The sequence below is a fragment of the Arachis duranensis genome, chromosome 2 (genome assembly GCF_000817695.3).
Source record: "Arachis duranensis cultivar V14167 chromosome 2, aradu.V14167.gnm2.J7QH, whole genome shotgun sequence".
NCBI classification, from domain to species: domain Eukaryota; kingdom Viridiplantae; phylum Streptophyta; class Magnoliopsida; order Fabales; family Fabaceae; genus Arachis; species Arachis duranensis.
The window spans coordinates 59002458-59024123 of NC_029773.3; positions in this window are offsets into that span (position 1 = coordinate 59002458).

Here is a 21666-nt window from a genome sequence, read left to right on the forward strand (position 1 = left end):
TGCGCAAAACGCTGCCCTGCCCGCGCCAAGGGCAGGGCAGGAAAAGTTGGTGCGCCAGAAATTGCCTTGGTGCGCTGTTGGTGCTGCCAGAATCAAGAATTGGTGCGCCATAAATTGCCTTGGTGCACAGGATGCTGCCCTGCCCTCGCGGAGGGCAGGGCAGAAAAAGTTGGTGCGCCAGAATTGTGATTTGGTGCGCGCTGGTGCTTCCAGAGTCATTCCTTGGTGCGCCAGACTCGAGCCTTGGTGCGCCAGATTCATGCACCAACAAAATGCTGCCCTGCCCTCGCGGAGGACAGGGCAGTGTTTCCAAAATGAAGTCCCGCGTTCGAATCTGGGCAGAAACACACGCTCATTCATTTTCCTTGGTTTCTTGGCACGGTAATGGAACTTAGTTCCTTGCTTCCTTATGGTCCCGTGTTCAACTCTTGTAGCAAGCATCATAGGCATTTTTTCTTTGATTTTCTTCCTTGGTGAGCCCGATACTGCCCTTGTGGAGGGCAGGGCAACATTTTCTTCTTCTTGATTCCAAGGCACAAATTTGTGCTCTGCCCTTGTAGTGGGCAGGGCAGAGTTGCCTTCTTTGCTTAGTTCCCTTATGTTGCCCTCCCAGAGGGCAGTGTGCCCTTGTGACGCCAGCCTTGGTCCTTTTGGGGTGTTGAACACCCACTAGCAAGTAGTTTGGGTGTTCAACGCCAGTTTTGGATAGTCCAATCTGAAAAAAGTATAAACCATTATATATTGCTAGAACTCTCTGGAAGTTAGCTTTCCAACGCCATAGAGAATGCGTCATTTGGACCTTTGTGGCTCTAGAAATGCTTGTTTGAATGCACGTAGGTCAGATTCTGACAGCATCTTCTATGCTTTCCTTTCCTCTGAATCAGAGTTTGCCAAAACTTTCCAAATTCACCCAAAATTCACCTAAAATTATATGAAAAACACAAAAGCTCGAAGTAGAATCCAAAAAGTGAATTTCGCATAAAAACCTACTAAAACATAATAAAACTTAAAAAACATATTGAAAACACTATGAAAATAACATCAAAAAGTGTATAAATATCCGCTCATCAGAATACCAAACTTAAAGTGTTGCTTGTCCTCAAGCAACCAAAAACAAGTAGGACTAAAAAGAAGAGAAAAGTATAACAAGTCTCAAAGTTTTCAATGAAGCTCAGTTCTAATTACTGAGTGGGGCTAATAGTTTTTTACTTCTGAACAATTTTGGCATCTCACTTTTCTTTGAGGTTTAGAGGCATTGGCATCTCTCAGAGTTAGAGGCTAGATAATATTATTGGTTCTTTTCTTTAAGCTCTTCTTAATTCTTGAACACAGCTTCCTTTATGTGCTTTGCACCTTTTTTAGCTTAGTCGTGACTCTAAGCGTTATGTTTTCCTGTATTACCACCGGATACATAAAAGCCACAGGCACTTGGCTGGGGGAACCCCTTTGGATTCAAATTTAGCTTTGCTTAAATTCTAAGATAGTGGTGCCAGAGTTCTTAAGCGTACTCTTTTCCCTTGGATCACGACTTTAACTGCTCGGTCTCAAACTTTTCACTTGACACCTTTACACCACAAGCATTTGGTTAGGGATTGCAGCTCATTTGAGCTTTTCAGGCTTAATTTTTAACCCTCCTGACCATTGATGCTCAAAGTCTTGGATCCGTTTATTGATTTTGAGAGTAAGCATAAAAACAAAATAATTTTTTTTTGAATAGGAATGCTGTTTCTTTTTGCTTCAAGAATATAATTTTTTTGGATTTTCTGATAACCAATAATACTTTTCTAGATTCACTATTCTTCCAAGAGTCAACACCCTCAACTTCAAGACAATTATGCACAGTTAATTCATGCATTTAGACAGTAAATGCAAGGCTACCACTTTAGATTAGAATGAATGTTGTACAATCAACTCAAGAATTTTTGTATTTTACTGCTTCTTTTTTTTTTAAAAGAAAATGAATTTTTATTTAAATTTAATGGAATGACATGTGGAATATCTCATACTTAATTGACATAAATGAAAATTAATTACTAAAAATTAAAAAAGTTTCTAGTAGTGATCATGTAATCTTAGATATAAAAAAAATAGGAATTAGAATAGGCACAGAACAGGGTTGAAACTTAACACCTTAATCATGGTGGTCATTGCCTTCTTCAGGAGCTACTTTTTGGCACTTCTGCTCTTCTAATGCTCGCCCCTACTTTTCATGTTCTTCAACCAGCTTCTGTAACATGCAAGACTGGTTTTCTTACTCCTTTCTCAATTGATCTACAGTGGCTTGCAACTGTTCAACTGATGCTACTAATTGAGTCCAATATTAAATTGGAGGGATACTCGGCTCTTAAGGTGGCTTAGGTGTCTTTCTCTTAGGATAATCACCTGGCTATTGAATTTTTTGTAGTGCTGACCCCTGGAGTTCTCCAAAACTTCTTTGGTGATTGCGGCTTCTACTGGGATGGATGTATCTTTGTCAATCAAGACTCCTGCCTCACTATACAGGCGAGAGATGAGGTTTGGAAAGGCTAGCTTGGCCTGAGTAGAGGTCTTGTTTGCAAATTTATAGAATTTACAAGGGATTAATTGGTGAACTTCCACCTTATTACCCATCATGATGCAATGGATCATTACTACTCTCCTAAGAGTAACTTAAGAACGGTTGCTAGTGGGAAGTATGGAGCATCCAACGAAGTCCAGCCAACCCATAGCAACTGGCTTGAGATCCATTCTCCTTAGTTAGTTTGGATTACCTTTCTTGTCATTGATCCACTAAGTTCCATTCAGACATATGTCCTCAAGGACTTGATCTAGCCTCGGATTAGCTTGTACCTTCCTATTGAAGGGGTCAGGGTCATCCTTTTGTGGGGGCAGTTTGAGAGTCTCCCTCACCTTATCTAGATTGAAATGCAGCATTCTTGCTTGGACCATGGTGCGCCATGTATGGAATCTCTATCCGTCTTTCTTTTGTTTTTCTATTATCCACAAATTCACATAAAATTCCTGGATCATTCCTATTCCAACATTGGTATTAGGATTGGCCAGAATTTTCCAACCCCTCATTCGAATCTTTTCTTGGATTTATGGGTATTCATTTTCTTTTGAGTTGAACTTGACTTCCGGAATCACTGTCCTCTTGCACATTACATTATATTTATGTTCCTCATGAAGCTTGGAATAGAATCTGTAAGGCTTATAGGTGGTTGTTGGTGGATTGCTTTATTTCTTATTTCTCGATGAGGATGTTCCACTTCTTGCAGCTATGGATTGTGAATAACTAAAAGAGCAATGCTCTTGCCACACCAAACTTAAAAGGTTTGCTCATCCCGAGCAAAAGTGAGAAGAAGAGAGGACGTAGGAGAGAGGAAGAGAAGTGTGAAGGCAAGGGGAGAATTCGAATGTGGAGGAAGAGGGGGAGGGTGGGTCGTTATAAAGGAAAATGGTAATCACTTTGAATTTTGAAGATATGATAACAAGATATGATCAAAAATTAAATTGAATGAAGAAAAATTTGAAAAAGATTTGAACGAGGGTCATGTGAAAAGAGGTGGTATCCATAAATAAAAGATATCAAAGATAAGATATAGATTAAAAAGATTTGAAAAATAATTGAATTAAAAGAGATTTGATTTGAAAAGATGAGATTTAAAATGAAATTGTTGAAAAAGATATGGTTTAAATTCAATTTAAATTAAAATAGATAGTGATTTGAAGATAAGATTGATGAAAAGATATGGTTTTGAAAAGATATGGTTTGACCAAGTCAACCCTTCCTTCCCTTCCTTGGAAATTCGAATGTATGGCTCACCCCCTCCTGGGCGTTCAACGCCAAGAATCCCATAGAGGATCATGAAATGCTTTGAGCCAACCCTTGAGTGGGCGTTGAACGCCCAGGGAGCTCCCTTTCTGGCATTTAACGCCAGCTCTCACTCCTCATTAGGCATTGGACGCCGAAAATGCCTCTTTTCTGGTGTTTAATGCCAGCCTCCTTTCCCTCTTGGGCATTGAATGCCCATCCTTACTCCTTGTCTAGCATTCAATGCCAGCAAAGGGTTATCCCCAGGGTGTTCTGTGTTTAATTTTGAATATCTCTATTTCTATACTAATGACTGCGCATGATCACAAATGTTAAAAATCAAAGGGAAAGTATAAAAATTAATAAAAAATGAACTAAAATGAATATGAATGAGAATAAATAAAAGAACTAAAACAGCAATACACTACTTGTGGTTTGGTTGCTTCCCAACAAGCGCTTCTTTACCGTCATTAGCTTGACCTTACTGTTGTCATGTCAGCAACAGTGTAGAGCTCTCTTGCTATAGATTGTCCCCTAGATAATGCTTGACTCTCTGTCTATTCACTGTAAATCTTTTATCATAGTGTTTGTCTTGGAGCTCTATATGACCATAGGGTGATACATTAGTGACCACGAAAGGTCCAGTCCATCAGGACTTGAGCTTCCCAGGGAAAAGTTTGAGTCTGGAATTAAAGAGTAAAACCTTCTGATGCGGCTCAAAAACTCTAGAGGAGATCTTTTGATCATGCCATTTCTTGGCTCTTTCCTTGTAAATCTTAGCATTGTTAAATGCAGCTAGTCGGAATTCATCAGCATCAAAGTTGAGGAATTTGGTTGCCTAGTAGGCTCTGTGTTCCAATTCCACTAGCAAATGACATGCCTTGCCATAGACCAGCTGATAGGGTGACATCCTAATAGTGGTCTTGAAAGTTGTTCTATATGCTCAGAGGGCGTCATCAAGTTTTCTTGCCCAATCCCTTTGGGAGGTACTTATTATTCTTTCCAAGATTCATTTAAGCTCCCTGTTGGAGACCTTGGCTTGTCCATTTGTCTGTGGATGGTAGGGGGTTGCCACTCTGTGATGAACACCATAACAGTGCAGAATTGAGTCAAGCTCCCTGTTGTAGAAGTGAGTGCCTCCATCACTAATTAGTGTCCTTAGGACGCTGAATCTACTGAAGATGTATTTCTGGAGGAACTTCATTACCACTCATGTGTCATTGGTGGGTGATGTGACTACCTCAACCCATTTAGACACATAATCCACTGCCACAAGAATGTATGTGTTCAAATATAAGGACGGGATGGGGCCCATGAAGTCTATTCCTCATACATCAAACAGCTCGATTTTTAAAATCCCTTGTTGAGGCATCTCATGATTATGAGGGAGATTGCCCGCCCATTGAAAACTGTCATAGTTGCAGACAAATTCTCGGGAGTCCTTGAAGAGTGTTGGCCAGTAAAAGCTGCTCTGAATGACTTTGGCGGCTGTGCGCTCACCTCCAAAATGACCTCAATAATCTAAGCCATGGCAATTCCATAGAATTTGTTGCATTTCTTCCTCAAACACGCAACGGAGGATTATACCGTCAGAGCACCATTTAAAAAGGTATAGCTCATCCCACAAGTAACATTTAGCATCATGGATGAGTTTTCTGACTTGCTGTCTATTGTATTCCTTAAGGATAAACCTTTTTCCCTTGTAATTTGCAATATCAACAAACCAAGGTGCTTTGCATATGGCAAAGATTTATTCGTCAGGGAAGGTCTCAGATGTCTCAGTAGTGGGAGGAGACGTCCCTGCGGTAGGTTCAATACGAGACAAGTGGTCAGCCACTTGGTTTTCTGACCCCTTCCTGTCCCTAATCTCTATGTCAAATTCTTGCAGGAGAAATGATAAACCCCATGATAAACCCCAATTTTGCGGTTTATCTTGTGCTTATTTTGGAGAAATTTATCACCTTTTCTCACATTTATTCAATTAAATAGCATGGTTTTGTATTTCTCCTTGAATTTGTGCTTAAGTGTAAAAACATGCTTTTTAGGCCCTTAAATTGGTAATTTTAACTCACCTTTAATTTCACTCGATGCCTTGATGTGTTTGTTGAGTGATTTAGGTTGAAAAGGCTAGGGATAGGTCAAAGGAGTGAAGAGAGAAGCATGCAAAGTGGAGAGCTCATGGAAAAACAAGGATTTGAAGTGCATTCATGGACGCGCACACGTGCCTGACGCGCACGCGTGGATACGAGGTCGCATGGCGATGCGTACCTGTGATCCACGCGTACATGTGGATAGCAAAATGCCAAGCGATGCGTACACGTGACTCACGCGTACGCGTCACTGCTCGCACGTGACCTCATTAAAGTGAAAATGCTTGGGGCATTTTCTGAGCTGCCCAGGCCCAAATCCAACCCATTCCTGAGGCTATTTCATGCAGAATTCAAGCTTGGGCAAAGGGGGAGCACTTAGTTGTAGAATTGGCATCATGTAGTTTAGTTTTCTAGAGAGAGAAGCTCTCTATTCTCTATAGAATTAGGGTTCTTAGGCCAAATTACATCCTAGATCTAGGTCCAACTTCTTGATTTCATCTTGTTTCCTTTACAATTTCCTGTTCTAATACTTAAATTCTTCCTGGTTCTCTTGTTAATTTCACTTCCATGTCTCTTTTATGTTCATGCACTCATATTAGATTTGGATCTTTTCTAATGAAATTTGATATCTGATGTTTGATGTCCCTTTTATTGTTGATTTGAGTTGTGAATTTTACTTTTCTTGCAATTGGTAGTTGGTAGATTTTACCATTTCTTGCACATTTACCATGCCTTCCTTTTATGCCTTCCAAGTGTTTGACAAAATTCTTGGTGGGATGTTAGAGTAGATCTTGAGCATTCTTAGCTTGGAAAGAGAAATTGGTCAATCCTGAGTCATTAATACCCAACTTATGTTGGTGATCTAGATTTATTAGCTAATATTGTTTCCAATGACGCTAATCTTTTGCTAATTCAATTAGTACATTGATTAGGACTTTTGGATTGAGATTAGCTAGTCTTATTAGACTTTCTTCGAGTGTGAGGATAACATGATACCTTCTTCCATCATCGGGCATGACGTAATAGGATAAATTCTTGTTTATTATTGTGATATGATTAACTAGTCTTTTTTGACGTTCTCCCTATGTGAAGATAACATGATACCTTCTTCCATTTGTTAGAGTTCACTAAATAAGATGAATTAATCATTGTATGACTAGGATAGAAAGCCTATATTCTCAACCCTTGCCATGAATATCTCTCTTTATTACTTGCTTTCTATAATTGCTTGCTTGATTTACTTTTCTTGCCCTTTACTTTCTTACACCTTTATCAATCATGCCCTTCAATTGCTAGTTCAATTTACTTTTGTTGCCATTTATTTCGTTGCTAATTATAGAATCAAACCCTTTTGCATCTTCATAGCCAATAATTGACCACTTCATTGCAATTCCTTGTGAGACGACCCAAGGTTTACATACTTTGGTTAATTTTCATTGGGGTTTGTACTTGTGACAAAACCAAATTTAATTTGATTCAAGGATTGACTATCGGTTTGGATTATATTAACAACGGATTTATTTTGTGGCATTTCGAACCAGTATAGATTCTTATATCACTCTAATTTTGTGGTTTATCTTGTGCTTAATTTAGGGGATTTTATCAATTTTTCTCACATTTATTCAATGAAATAGCATGGTTTTGTAATTCTCCCTAAATTTGTGCTTAAGTGTAAAAACATGCTTTTTAGGACTTAAAATAGCTAAATTTAATTCACTTTAATTCCATTCGATTCCTTGATATGTTTGTTGAGTGATTTCAGATTCATAAGGCAAGTAGGATGGAAGAAGTGAAGAGAAAAGCATGCAAAGTGGAGAATCCATGAAAAAATGAGCATCTGGAGAATTGAGGGCCACGCGCACGCATCATCTATGTGTACACGTGAGTTGAGGATTTGCAAGCCACACTCACGCGTCACGCACGCGTATGCATGAGGAGGGATTTCGGCCAGCGACATGCACTCATCACCCACGCGCACGCATGATGCTGATCACGTGACCTCATTAAAGTGAATTCGCTGGGGGCAATTTTTGAGCTTTCTAGGCCCAAATCCAACTCGTTTTGGATGCTATTTCATGCAGAATTCAAGCTTGGACAAAGGGGGGAGCAATTAGTTTTAAGTTAGCATCATGTAGGTTAATTTCTAGAGAGAAAATCTCCCTCTTCTCTCTAGAATTAGGGTTCTTAGGGTTATTTGCATCTTAGATATAGGGTTTAATTCTTGTTTTCATTTTGTTTCCTTTACAATTTCTTGTTCTTATATCTTTTTTTCTCCTTAGTTTTCTTGTTAATTTCCCCTTTTAGTCTCTTTTATGTTTATGAGCACCCTTGTTGGATTTGGTTTTCATTTAAAGCAATTGATGTTTCTTTTATGTTTTTATGGTTAATTGCTTTGTTTATTATTGATTCCATGCATTAGGTAGTTGTAGATTTATATTTCTTGCAATTTTACCATGCTTTCCTTTTATGACTTTCAAATGTTTGACAAAATGCTTGGTTGGATATTAGAGTAGCTTTTTGAGCATTCTTGGCTTGGAAAGAGAAATTGGACAATCTTGAGTCATTAATACCCAATTTAGATTGGTGATCTAGAGTTGTTAGTTAATATTATTTCCATTGACTCTAATCTCTTGCTAATCCAATTAGTAAGTTGATTAGGAATTTTGGATTGAGATTAACTAGTCTTATTTGACTTTCTCTCATGTGAAGATAATATTATACCTTCTTCCATGTTAGAGATGACGAAATAGGATAAATTCTTATTAATTATTGTTATTAGTGACAAGGATAGAAAGCCTATATTCTCAATTATTGTCATGAATGCCTCTCTTTATTAATTTCTTTCTTTAGTTGTTTGCTTTACTTTTCTTGTCATTTATTTTCCCGCCCCTTTTATAAATCAAACCCCCTTTGTTCCTTCATAGCCAATAATTGACCACTTCATTGCAATTCCTTGTGAGACGACCCGAGGTTTTAATACTTCGGTTACTTTTCATTGGGGTTTGTACTTGTGACAACCAAAATCCTTAAAATTTGATTTGAGCATTGCTTGTTGGTTGGGAGCTATGCTTGCAATGAAGTTCTTCTATTTCTATTGAGAAATTCTAGATCAACAAAAATCTTTTTATCAAGCAACACCCATATTATCAATCTGGGTTTAGAGTCTTGCTTGGATAGAAGGTACTTGAGAGCAGCATGGTCAGTATAAATGATGATCTTAGATCCTATTAAATAGGTTCTGAACTTGTCAATGGCATAAACCACTGCAAGTAGCTATTTTTCTTTGGTGGTGTAGTTTCTCTATGTGTCATTTAAAACACGACTGGCATAATAAATGACGTGTAAGAGCTTATCATGTCTCTTTCCCAGAAATGCACCAATTGCATGATCATTGACATCACACATTAGTTCGAACAGAATGTCCCAATTGGGTAACAGAAATGACAGGTGCAGAGACAAGCTTTGCTTTCAGCATTTCAAAGGCATCCATGCACTCTTTGTTAAAAATAAAAGGAGTTTCAGTGGCTAAGAGATTGCACAGGAGTTTTGCAATTTTAAAGAAATCTTTTATAAACCTCCTGTAGAATCCTGCATGTTCTAAGAAACTTTTGATTACTTTAACATTAATGGGTGGTGGTAATCGTTCAATTACCTCCACCTTGGCTTCATCAACCTCTATCCTTTTGTTTAAAATTTGGTGCCCAAGAAAAATGCCTTCAGTCACCATGAAATGGCATTTCTCCTAGTTTAAAACTAGGTTAGTTTCTTAGCATCGTTTCAAGACTAGGGCCAAATTGTTAAGGCTGGAATCAAAGGAATCCCCAAAGAAGGAGAAATCATCCATGAATACTTCAAGAAATTTCTCAACCATGTCTGAGAAAATGGAGAGCATACACCTCTGAAAGGTGGTAGGTGCATTATAGAGGCCGAATGGCATTCTCCTGTAAGCAAACACTCCATATGGGCATTTGAATGTTGTCTTCTCTTGATCTTGGGGATCTACTGCAATTTGATTATAGTCTAAATATCCATCCAGGAAGCAATAAAACGCATGCCCAGCTAGTCTCTCTAGCATTTGGTCTATGAACAGTAAAGGGAAATGATCCTTTCTTATGGCATTGTTGAGTCTTCTATAATCAATGCACATACGCCAACCTATTACTGTCCTTATAGGGATCAGTTTATTCTTCTTGTTGTGGACCACTGTCGTCCCCCTTTTCTTGGGTACAACCTGGACAGGACTAACCTAAGGGCTATCTAAGATGGGATAGATAATCCCTACCTTCCACAGCTTAGTGATTTCTTTCTGCACCACTTTCTTCATGGCTAGATTTAGCCGCCTTTGTGGTTGCACCACAGGCCTAGTATCCTCATCGAGCCTTATCTTGTGCATGTAACGGGATGGACTAATTCCCTTTAAGTCACTTATGGTCTAGCCTAGATCTGTTTTGCCTATCTTCAACACATGAATCGATGCTTCTTCCTCTTGTGGCTTCAGGGAAGAACTGATTATTACAGGGTAAGTGTCGCCATCTTTTAAAAACACATATTTCAAGGATGATGGCAGAGGCTTAAGCTCGAATTTGGGAGGTCCATCCTCCACTTTAGGGGCTTTTGAAGCCTCTGCTTGCTCTTCTCATGCCTCCCTTTCAGGTCTGGCATCCTCAAGGATGTCATTCAGCTCGTCCTCTAAGCTCTCAACTACATGTGTTTCTTCCACCAGAGAATCGATGATGTTAATCCTCATGCACTCCTCTGATATATCAGGGTAATGCATTGCTTTGGTGGCATCCAGTACGAACTCATCCTCATTGACACTCAGGGTCACTCTCCCTCTTTTCACGTCAATGAGGATCCTTCCTGTGGCCAGAAAAGGCCTCCCAAAATAATGGACATTTTCTTGTGTTTCTCCATATTCAAGACTACAAAGTCTGCATGGAATGCAAAGGGTTCAACCCTTACAATCACGTCTTCAATCACTCCTGATGGAATCTTCGCTGAGTCAGCCAATTGAAGGCATATGCAGGTGAGCTTGATTTCTCAGTTTAGACCGAGCTTCTTTATCAGTGAGGCAGGTATTAGGTTGATACTTGCCCCAAGATCATATAGAGCCTTCCTTATGCAGGCGTCTCCAAGGTTACAAGGTATCACGAAGCTTCCAGGATCTTGGAGCCTTTCAGGTAGGTTCCTTTGGATGACTACACTGCACTCTTCAGTGAGGAAGACAGTCTTTGCCTCCCTCTAGTCCTTCTTGTGACTTAATATGTCTTTCATAAACTTTTCATATGAAGGTATTGATTCAAGGGATTCTGCAAACGCGATCTTCATCTTTAATGTCCTGAGATAATCTGCAAACCGGGAAAACTGCTTATCCTTTTCTATTTGGCAGAGCTTTTAAGGATATGGCATCCTGGTTTTGTACTCAGGTGTGCTGGGTGGTGCAGAGTGATTGTCCATGGTGCTAGAGGGAGGACAACCAACTTGCTTAGGAGGGGTTTTCTTTGAATTTGCACATGCTTTACCTCCCCTTGCTGGGTGTTCAACGCCCAGGCTGGTCCCTTCCTGGCGTTGAACACCAGCTCTGCCCCTTTCTGGGTGTTGAATGCCCTCTCTGCCCCCTTTTGAGTGTTGGACGCCTAAGATCATGCCCTGGGTTACTGTGTTTTCGCCTTCTGACGTATCCTCTACTCATTGCCTCCCTCTGTCATGAGACTAGTTATTTAGTGTCCTTTCACTCCTCAATTGGATGGCTTGGTACTCTTCTCTTATCTGATTAAATTGTTCAGCCTGGTTCAGTCGTGCCTCCATATTCTTGTTAGAGGCACGAGTTTCTTGCAACACTTCTTATAGGCTTAGCAATTATTGTGTGAGGGAATGTAGTTGTTGGGTCAATGATTCACTCTGTTTTGGAGGGTTTAAGTCAGTGTATGCTGCTCTGACCTCTTTGTGCATTGCAGTCTCACCAGATGCGTATAGATGTCAAGAATAGAGAACTCCCAGTGAGATATTTCATAGAGATGTGCAATATATTAGAGTAATAATAATAATAAAGACGAAAAATTTAATAAAATAGAAATATAAGAGTTAATCCAAGGATTTTGAAATTTTAAGACTTAAACAGGAAATGAGCTCATAGTATTTTTGAATTTTGAAAAGGAAAACAACTAATGGGACACCAAACTTAAATTTTTTTAAATTAAAAATATGATTTTTCAAAAATTAGAGAGAGAGAGAGAGAGAGAGAGAGAGAGAGAGAGAGAGAGAGAGAAATACTAATAGACACCAAACTTAGAGATTTTGAGATCAAACAAAGAGAGATAGCAAGAATAATTCGAGCAATAAGAAGGGAACCAAGAATAGGATTCGAAAAATTCAAGAAAAAAATCAACAAAAATCAGAAGGACACCAAACTTAAAATTCAACAAAAGACTCAAACAAAAGAAAAAGGAATGACTCAAGACACATTTTTGAAAGAGAGATTTCTAAAAAGCAACATAAATAAATGTAAAGCAGTAAAAGATACCTAATCTAAGGAGCAAAATAACTAGTCGTTTGTCAATCACGAACAATCCCCGGCAACGGCACCAAAAACTTGGTGCACGAATTTATGACTCACACAACCGAACCGGCAAGTGCACCGGATCGTCCAAGTAATACCTCAGGTGAGTTAGGGTCGAATCCCACGAGGATTGCCGGATTGAGCAAGCTGTGGTTATCCTACAGATCTTAGTCAGGCGAACAGATAGATAGTTTTTTGTCGTTGTAGGTGCATAGAAAAGCAATAACAAAAGCAATAAAGAATTAAGATAGAGACAATAATGAAAAGTCAGTTAAGGCTTCGGTGATGCTTCTTCTTATTGATTAACACATCATACCAACTACTTCAAGGGTGAATGATTCCTTCAATGGCCAGGCTGTAAGTGATTAAGCCATTGGTCATGGTCATTAATCTCCTCAGGTCCAAACCAAACATCCAAACGGACTAGATCAATCTGGGAGAGGGAGAAGCGCACGCAAATCAATCTCTCTTGTGATCCTACTCAAAACGCCACAAACAAGGTCGAATTTTTCAGATTAGAGACTGATGCTCTTATGGTACTAGCCCTTAGAGCAACAGGAACCTCAATTACCCCTGACTAACGAGGTTTTATGTCACATACCCCAATTAGCCCAGATAACTCGTTGGAACCCGTGATGCATTCTCAAGTTGTAGCTCAATACTATCCAGGTCAGGACTCGTAAGAAACTCATATAGAATCGAGATTCATAGGGATGAAGAATGATAATGCATCATAGAATAGAATCAAACACAAATTGAAGTCGAAAAATAATTGCATTAATCCATAGCAATCAGCAGAGCTCCTAACCTTAACCTAGGATGTTTAGTTGCTCATATTGTATAAGGAATAGTGTCTGGAGTTCGAATGTGATGGAGAAGATCCTTAACAAGAGTGATCTTATTTCTATATATACTAACCTAACCTAAAGAGACATTAATAATAATTAGAAATTACAGAAATGAAATAAACTAAGCTAAAGGTGAAAAAAATCAACTTCTGGGCCTACCTGGTGAGTGTTTGGGTTGAGTTTGGCTTCTAGCTTGAGGGAGTGGGAATTGGATGCCCACTAGGAAGTAAATATGATGCCTCCTTGCTCCCCTTGTGGCGTTGAACACTAGGTTTGGGCGTTCAGCGCCGGCCTTGGTCCTCTTGGGGTGTTGAACGCCCACTAGGGAGGAGTAGTTTGAGCGTTCAACGCCCGTTTTGGGCAGTCCAATCTGAAAAAAGTATAAACCGTTATATAGTTCTGGAAATCTATAGAAGTTATCTTTCCAATGCCGTTGAGAACGCGTCATTTGGACCTCTGTATCTCTAGAAATGCTTGTTTGAATGCGCGGAGGTCAGATTCTGAAAACATCTGCTATGCTTTCCTTGCCTCTGAATTAGACTTTGCCAAAACTTGCCAAATTCACCTAAAATCATAAGAAAAACACAAAAGCTCAAAGTAGTATCCAAAAAGTGAATTTTTCATAAAAACGTACTAAAACATAATAAAACTTAACAAAACATACTGAGAACACTATAAAAATAACATCAAAAAGCGTATAAAATATCCGCTCATCAGATATTACTATGAGGACCAAATGAAGCTATTAAGAAATACCTTGTTGATCAATTTCGATCCATTGTGGTCAAGTCAAAAGATTCATTAACATATGACTTTAAAGATGTGGGATTGTGAACTACGCCTTGGAAAGAGTTATTGGTTCTCTTATTTATATTATTTACCCTATAAGGGTATTTTTCCATCTATGATTATCTTACGAGAAAGTCTAGGAAACCAACTCTATATGCAGCTAAGCAGCCAATTTTTTAAACAATTCTAATTTTAAAATTTCAAAAACTAGGTTTACGCTAAAAAGAACATGTGTCCTCCCACCCCTTTCACCTAACTTAACCCTTAAAATCATCACATTTCCTCCAATCCTTCGAAACTCTGATAGAACCTCATAGGCACACAAAATAGACAAAGCAAACACAGGTAGAAGGCAGGTACATCAAGAAAATCATATGTCAAGTAAGTATAGTAATTTCACAAAGGCAATCCCAAATAATGGAAACTCAAACAAGACAAACAGATGCATATGATGCATGTCTTTTCTACTGGCTGTGAGCTCACATGTCGGTTGCTTGCCAAAACCCGATATACTCGACAGCTAACCTGGATATCGTCTTTCTATGCCTCCACACTCTTGGGATATAGTGCCCATCACACTCATGGGATATAGTGTCCATCGTATTTTCTGGGACAAAGTGCTCCCACACTCTTGGGATATAGCGCTCGCCATATTATGCTCTTGGATATAGTGCCTGTCACACTCATAGGATATAGTGCCCGACACACTTCCTAAGATAAGGTGCTCCCACACTCTTGGGATATAGCGCCCGTCATGCCATGCTCTTGGGATATAGTGAAAGTCACACTCATGGGATATAGTGCCTGACATACCTTACAACAAAGAGAAACTTACATATTCTCATCATGAACGAAGTCTCAATCATCACATTCATTTACAGTCATGCACAATCATTTCACAACTATTCATCATTGCTATGGCATCACATATACTTCATGTATTCACATTTTCCATATATAAGTCATCACTTACCAAGCTTACTCCACCCCCAAGATACCTCCTCTTCGCTAGTTTCGTCTCATTACTAGGTTTACTACTAAGATCTAGGGTTAAAAGAGTGAAAAATAGAGGCTTAGAGGTTTGAAATTTGGTTTCGAAACAACAAAACTCATATTTGCTTAAAAACAGGGCTATGCGTACGCGTGTCATGTGTATGCGTACGCATACGTGTAATTTTGCCTAGGTCACGCATACGCGTGGGCCACGCATACGCATGAATGCGCATTTGGACCAAGTCGCGTACGCATTGCCTTCCTGCGTACGCATGCTTACTAGGCATAAGCGACTGGCCGTGTGTGAGGGAGTTCGCATATGCAAAAACCCCAGGTCACGCGTAGGCGTGGGCCATGCGTACGCGTGAGCGTACATTTATGCCCAGTTCTTCCATGTATGGAATGTATGCATACGTATATAATGCAGCAGCTCCAAAAAGCTGCTAAATCTAGAATTTTCAGTTTGCACACCAAACTTTGATCGAGTATAACTTCCTCATTTTAAAATATTTTTCCTACATTCTTCGAACGGCATAAACATCTCGGACCAAATTTTATTTCTAAACAAGTTTGACACAAATCGGAGGTTCGGAGACCACATTATGCTCTATCAAATTTTGGCCAAAATCAGAATGTTCACAAAAACAACCAAGCCTCAATTTTCAACCATACACTTCCCAAACCCCTTTAAATTCAACCAAAACCTTTCCAATTCAACCTCAACCACATTCCAACTTCCTTATTCAATTCACAATACATCAATTCTCTATTTTTATGAATCTTAACTCAATAATCCAAGTTCAACAATTCACAATATACATTCTCAATTACTAACCTTTCATTTTCATCATACTCCAAACCAAGACTTCCAATTCCACAATGTTCAACATACAAAGCCAATTATCCAAATCAAGCACAATTCAATTTTAACTCAACCCTTATACATGCCAAATATCATCATACACAAACACATGCATCATTTATCAATTACACCCTCCAAAACCAATAATCACCTAATCAGTACTATCTATTTCAACTAATTAACAATCATCACAAATTTAATTCTTATCCAAGAGTCACTAGCCTAAGTTTTCACATTAGATTATATTTTAGATACAGAAAATCATATCTTGGCTGATTCTCCACTCAACCCAGAACACCACTAATTCACGTTTTCCTCAAGCTTTCAAGGCTCAACACCTCCCAAATAAATATTTCTAGCACCAAAAGTCCACTTTCAATCTTCCAAAAACTCAATCAAGCTCCAAACCACTTACATACATATTACCTAATACACATCATAGACACCTACATATACAAACTTAACACCCAAACACAACAAATAAAATATTTCACTAGGATTGAGAATTCTTATTGTACCCACGGACCAAACAGACCAAGCCCAACAAGTCTCGCAAGTTATTTCGAACCTAAACACTAGAATCACAAAAAATCTCAACACCATTACCCAATAATTTTGACAATCAAGGCTGGGAGGACAAGCAAGAAAAGGTAGCTCACCTCTAGAATGATGTTGGAGGCTTTGTAAACCTCGACACCGCGGTCACGTGGCCACAAACAGTGTGGCGATCGGAACACCGGATCAAAAGTTACAAGGATTTGAAGATCAAGCTAGGTTTATTTTTTCATGAAATGTTCTTCCCTTCCCCATATGTGTTTCAGCGTGTTTGATGGTTGGAGTGGGGAGGGAAGGGCTGTGCCCTTCATTTATGTGTCATTGGACTGGGCCTTGGGCCCAATACGGGCTCAGTTCATCCAGTTTGGCTCGTTCGGCCCAATTTTAGGCCAAATTTTTTAAAATTATAGTCAAAATTCTTATTTTAATTTTCTGTATTATATTAAATCATAAAAACCACATTTCTTATTTTCTATAATAAATTCTAATTTATGAGTTAATTATTTATTAATTAATCGGGTTTTACAGCAACCACGCAGCGGATGGAAGCAAGGGCATGGAAGAGGGAAGAAAACGCACAATGGAGAGAAGCAAAGGCACATTGGTAGGAAGCATACACACGGTAAAAGGAAGCACATGCATGGTGGAAGAAAGCACTACAAAAGGAGGCATTTTGTTTTGGAAAAAAGATGTGGGAGAAGGGAGTGAGGATTACTGTTTCAAATGTTTTTTTTTTTACTATGGTAGTAAAATTGACTTTTAGAGTGAATTACATGTTGTTATTGGTATTTTTTGGGCTTTTTTGTAACCCAACTAATAGTTAGTTGTAGTTCGCTGGTATCTTAATTGACTATCTAGTATGATTGTTATCTTATATATATAACTGCTTTCACGATATCTTAGGGAAGTTAGATAAAATTTGGAAATATTAGTGCGTCAGTTTGTTCATATGAGGTGAATTCATGTTGGGCCTTGTGAGGCTGTTCAAAACAAGAATCATCTTTTATTTAGCCTTTGTTTGTTTGAGTAAAAAATGGAAGGAAAGAAAAGGAAGGGAAAGAAGTTGGAAGGAATATTATTACTTTTTATCGTTTGATTGAAGGAAAAAATTAGAAAGTAAAAGTTAAATAATATAAAAAAGTTGATAGAATCTACCAAAATATTCTTTCTCTAATATTAGATGAAAAATTGATAGAAAACTTGTATTTTCTTTCAATATTCTGCCTAATCTTTTTTCAATATATTTTATAATATAATGGTAAAATTGTCTTTTTATAACATTTCTTTCCTTCTCATTTTTCTTTCATTCAAATATATCTAAGAAAAATAAAAATTCACTCAACTTTTTTTTCTTTCTACGTTTCTCTATATTTCTTTCCTTCCGACCAAACAAAGCCGAAGTAATTATCGATATTTTGAAAAGTAGACCGAACTGGCAGATCAGACCAAGAATTGTTTGACTATACAGTTCGGTTAATAAGCCACAATTTTCTTTTTTAGAGCCGTCCATGAACCATTAAATTGGCCGAGAACTAGTTGATCGGTTAGAACAAATAGAAAATCAGTCGATTCTTGTATGAATGTTTTTTTTTATGATTTTTGTGTGATTGTTTCTAATGGAATGTTCAAGTATACAATAAAAATGACTTTTTTTATACATAATAAATTATCCTTATCTTTAATTCTATAACATAAAATATATAATATCATGAATATTATATATATAACTTGAGATTTAATTATTTTTTTATTTAACTAGTATGTTATACTTATTTGATTTTCAATGACTGATTTGATTTTTATATAGTACAAAAAATATTGACCTACGACCTACACTACTGATAAATATTAGCTGGTGGTGGTCATGGTGGAGGATGCACCGGATGTGGAAGAGGTGGAGAGAGGATCGGAAGCATGTCCAATGCACTACCAGAAGAGCTACTCTATTTGTTGGTACACAATGTATGTCTGGTTCAACTGACGGATCATCTAATTGAATGTGTGGATATCCAGGAAATCTCTACCTCATGTCTCTCATGCTACTACTCTCACTCAGTGACAGATCAAGAAAATTTTATTAATGGGGACAAAATATACATAACATGATAATTATTTTTATAATTATATTTATTATTATGAAATATAATTAATTTTCAAATTATCTTACAAATAAATTAGAACATAAAATAATCATTTAAACAATAATCTGTTAATAATTCAACATCACAAAATTAAAATTAAAATTAAAATCAAATTCACTAACGAGTCTCAAGTGCAGTTAACTTCACATGAATGATTTGATTGATTTGACCATATTTTTATCTAACGACTCTTAGTTATCAACTTTACGTAAAGTTAACTGCTCCGGAGTTTCCACCTTAATATATTTAAACGGAAGATATTACTCTTAGAAATGGAGGCAACAATCACGCATTCACACAGTCATTGGAGCAAAACAACGTTTAGAAGAAGAAATGGATGACAACATTAGATATTTAGATTACTTGAACAATTTTTAAACCAGGAGAAAGAAAGTTAGAGTGAAAAAAGAGTTGAGTGGAAATAACGCTTTGAGAACTTGAAATGATTCAAATTTATTATGTTATTATTATTAGTTTTTTTAATTATTTATTTAATTATTTTTATTAAATAGTTAATATAATATTTTATAATATAATAAAGTAATTTAATTTTTTTAATTTGTTTATAGATATTGTGAACAAAAGAAAATATAGCGTCAAATTTGTTTACTTTATGGGGACAAATTTGGCACTTGCCTTCACACTGGCCAATATAAATCCGTCCCTGCTCTCGCTCCTCTCGCTCCTATTAGTAACGGATCTGTTGCTGCAGGTGTTGCTTCATTTGCTGTGTCAGCTCCTGGTTGAGCAACGTAACCTGCTCCTTAAAGTTTGTCCCTGCTGGTCCGTTGCTAGTGGAGAAGTCATCAACATCCAAGAATAGTATGGGTAAATACTGGAAGATACATGTCCCACCTCGTAGACCCTATCTTTTTCGCAACTGCTGACCTTTTCGGTTCGAATCTCATCCTTAGAAATCGAGTAGCGGCTCTGAACTGCCCTCATCAAATTGTGTGAGTTCTTCTCCTAGTCCTTCAACAACTCCTCCTCAAAGAGATGTTGAAAAAATAATTATCATCAAGTTATATTTATTAAATTAAATACATATATACATAAAGCTAACATTCAACAAAACTTAATTATGTCAAGCTCCTTAAGCATTAGTCGACCCACTTCGAGTGGTCCTCCTTCTTAGTGTGGGTCCCTTTGAACACCTCGCTCTGACAGGGCGTGTGACCCAGCTCAGCCTCATTTCCAAAGGAATAAATGATCAACGGGATTTTATATATGTAAGTAATATTGTGTACTATTGTTAAAATGTTAACGCATACCATCTTCTTGGTTGTGGCCTCATAGGTGGTCGATCCACTGGTATACACCTATCTTCCGATGGTAGATGCTTAACTAGACCGTGCATTGTCCCTAGTTTCTCGATAGTCCTCCAAGGCCCAATACTCCCTGATAGATGTTTCAAACATAATTAAGTATATATGCAATTGAACATTTAAATTCAATGGAACTAAAGTTGGGTAAATATAAAAGGTACCCGTCTTTTCCATCCCATCTGAGCTTGATATGGTCATCAGCAGGAGTAGATTTCCTATTCTCCTATGTATATGATCGTGGAATCTGTGGTTGAGACATCTTATCCTGCAGACACTATGATTGTTGTTGAGGATGAGGCTAAGGCTCTGTCTGCGGGTGAGTCTCAGTCAGAGGTTGCAATTGAAATTGAGGCTGGGATTGCCAAGGCTAGCCCAGGGGCTATTGAGGCTGAGTTTGAAGCTAGCAACAAGTCCCAGGCATTGGAATCATAGGCTGCCTTTAGTTTTGAAGACAGGACAATGAGACATGGACATAGAGACACAAAATCGTGTTTGGCAGATGAGACCTGGACATAGATATTATGTTCTGGACACTGAATTAGTATATTTTGTGTCCTTTCTGACAGGAAAGACACAAAGATACTGTACGGAGATACAACTTATTTTTTATTTTTTTCCTCTTATTATAACTATTAAATTTTCATAATTATATTTTTTTATCATTTTATTTTTTATTCTAACTTTTACATAAAGAAAAAAATAAAGGTAAATTAGATTTTTTTTTTATTATTTATTCTATCTTATATTCAGTTTACCACCAAACAAAATACAAAAATACTAATTTTTGTGTCTACGTCTTTTGTATCCTATCCTTAGTGTCTTGTTTGTTTTAAAAACCAAATGTAGCCATAGTGATCTGTGGCAACCCATGAGAGACTTCCGCCTAGGACTTGGGTGAAAGAGTTATAGCAGCCATAGGGTGGCACGTGAGGATGTGTCACCTAATTAAAGCGGCACACCCGTGTTCCTCTTTGGCCACCCCCAACGACCACCACCACTACCCCTGCCACCTACACCCTAACCTTACCTTGCATCTTTCGCCATGTTTCCTATTCCAAAGAAAATTAGAAACACAATCAATGATAGATGCATATTCTCATAATTATTAGAAGATATAACAAGATACATAAACAAAATATGGAAGCCTAAGAATTTATACACATACATTATTAAACACATTATTTTTACTCGGATGGATCAAACAACTGAGATGTAGAATTGTCATTATCATCATCAAACTCATCGTCATCATCCATATTCCATATTAGTTGATTTGGGAGGTCAACTATCTCAACCTCTCCAGATGGTGAAGCTAATAATTGTGGAATTTCAGTTTCAGACACAATTCTAACAAAGTTTAAGTTTTGATTTTGGAATTGTTCTTCTTACACCTCGTCATCAAAAGATTCAATCATGCCTCTTGGTTTGTATTTTATTACAGCTCTTTAATTGGATCTAGACCTATCAAGGTATTGCCTGTAGTAAACCAGACAAGCATTATGTGCAAGAATGAAGGGAACATACCACTCATACTTCCTACTATGGCTCATCTTGATAATTTTATATACTTCATGCATGAGAGTACCTCGATATCTTGTAGGATCATACCATTTATATTTAAGTAAAGCCACTCATTTGATAGGTTCACTTGGATACTCCAGTTTGAAAATTTCATTTAATGTATAAAACCAATCACATTTACCTTGTCTCA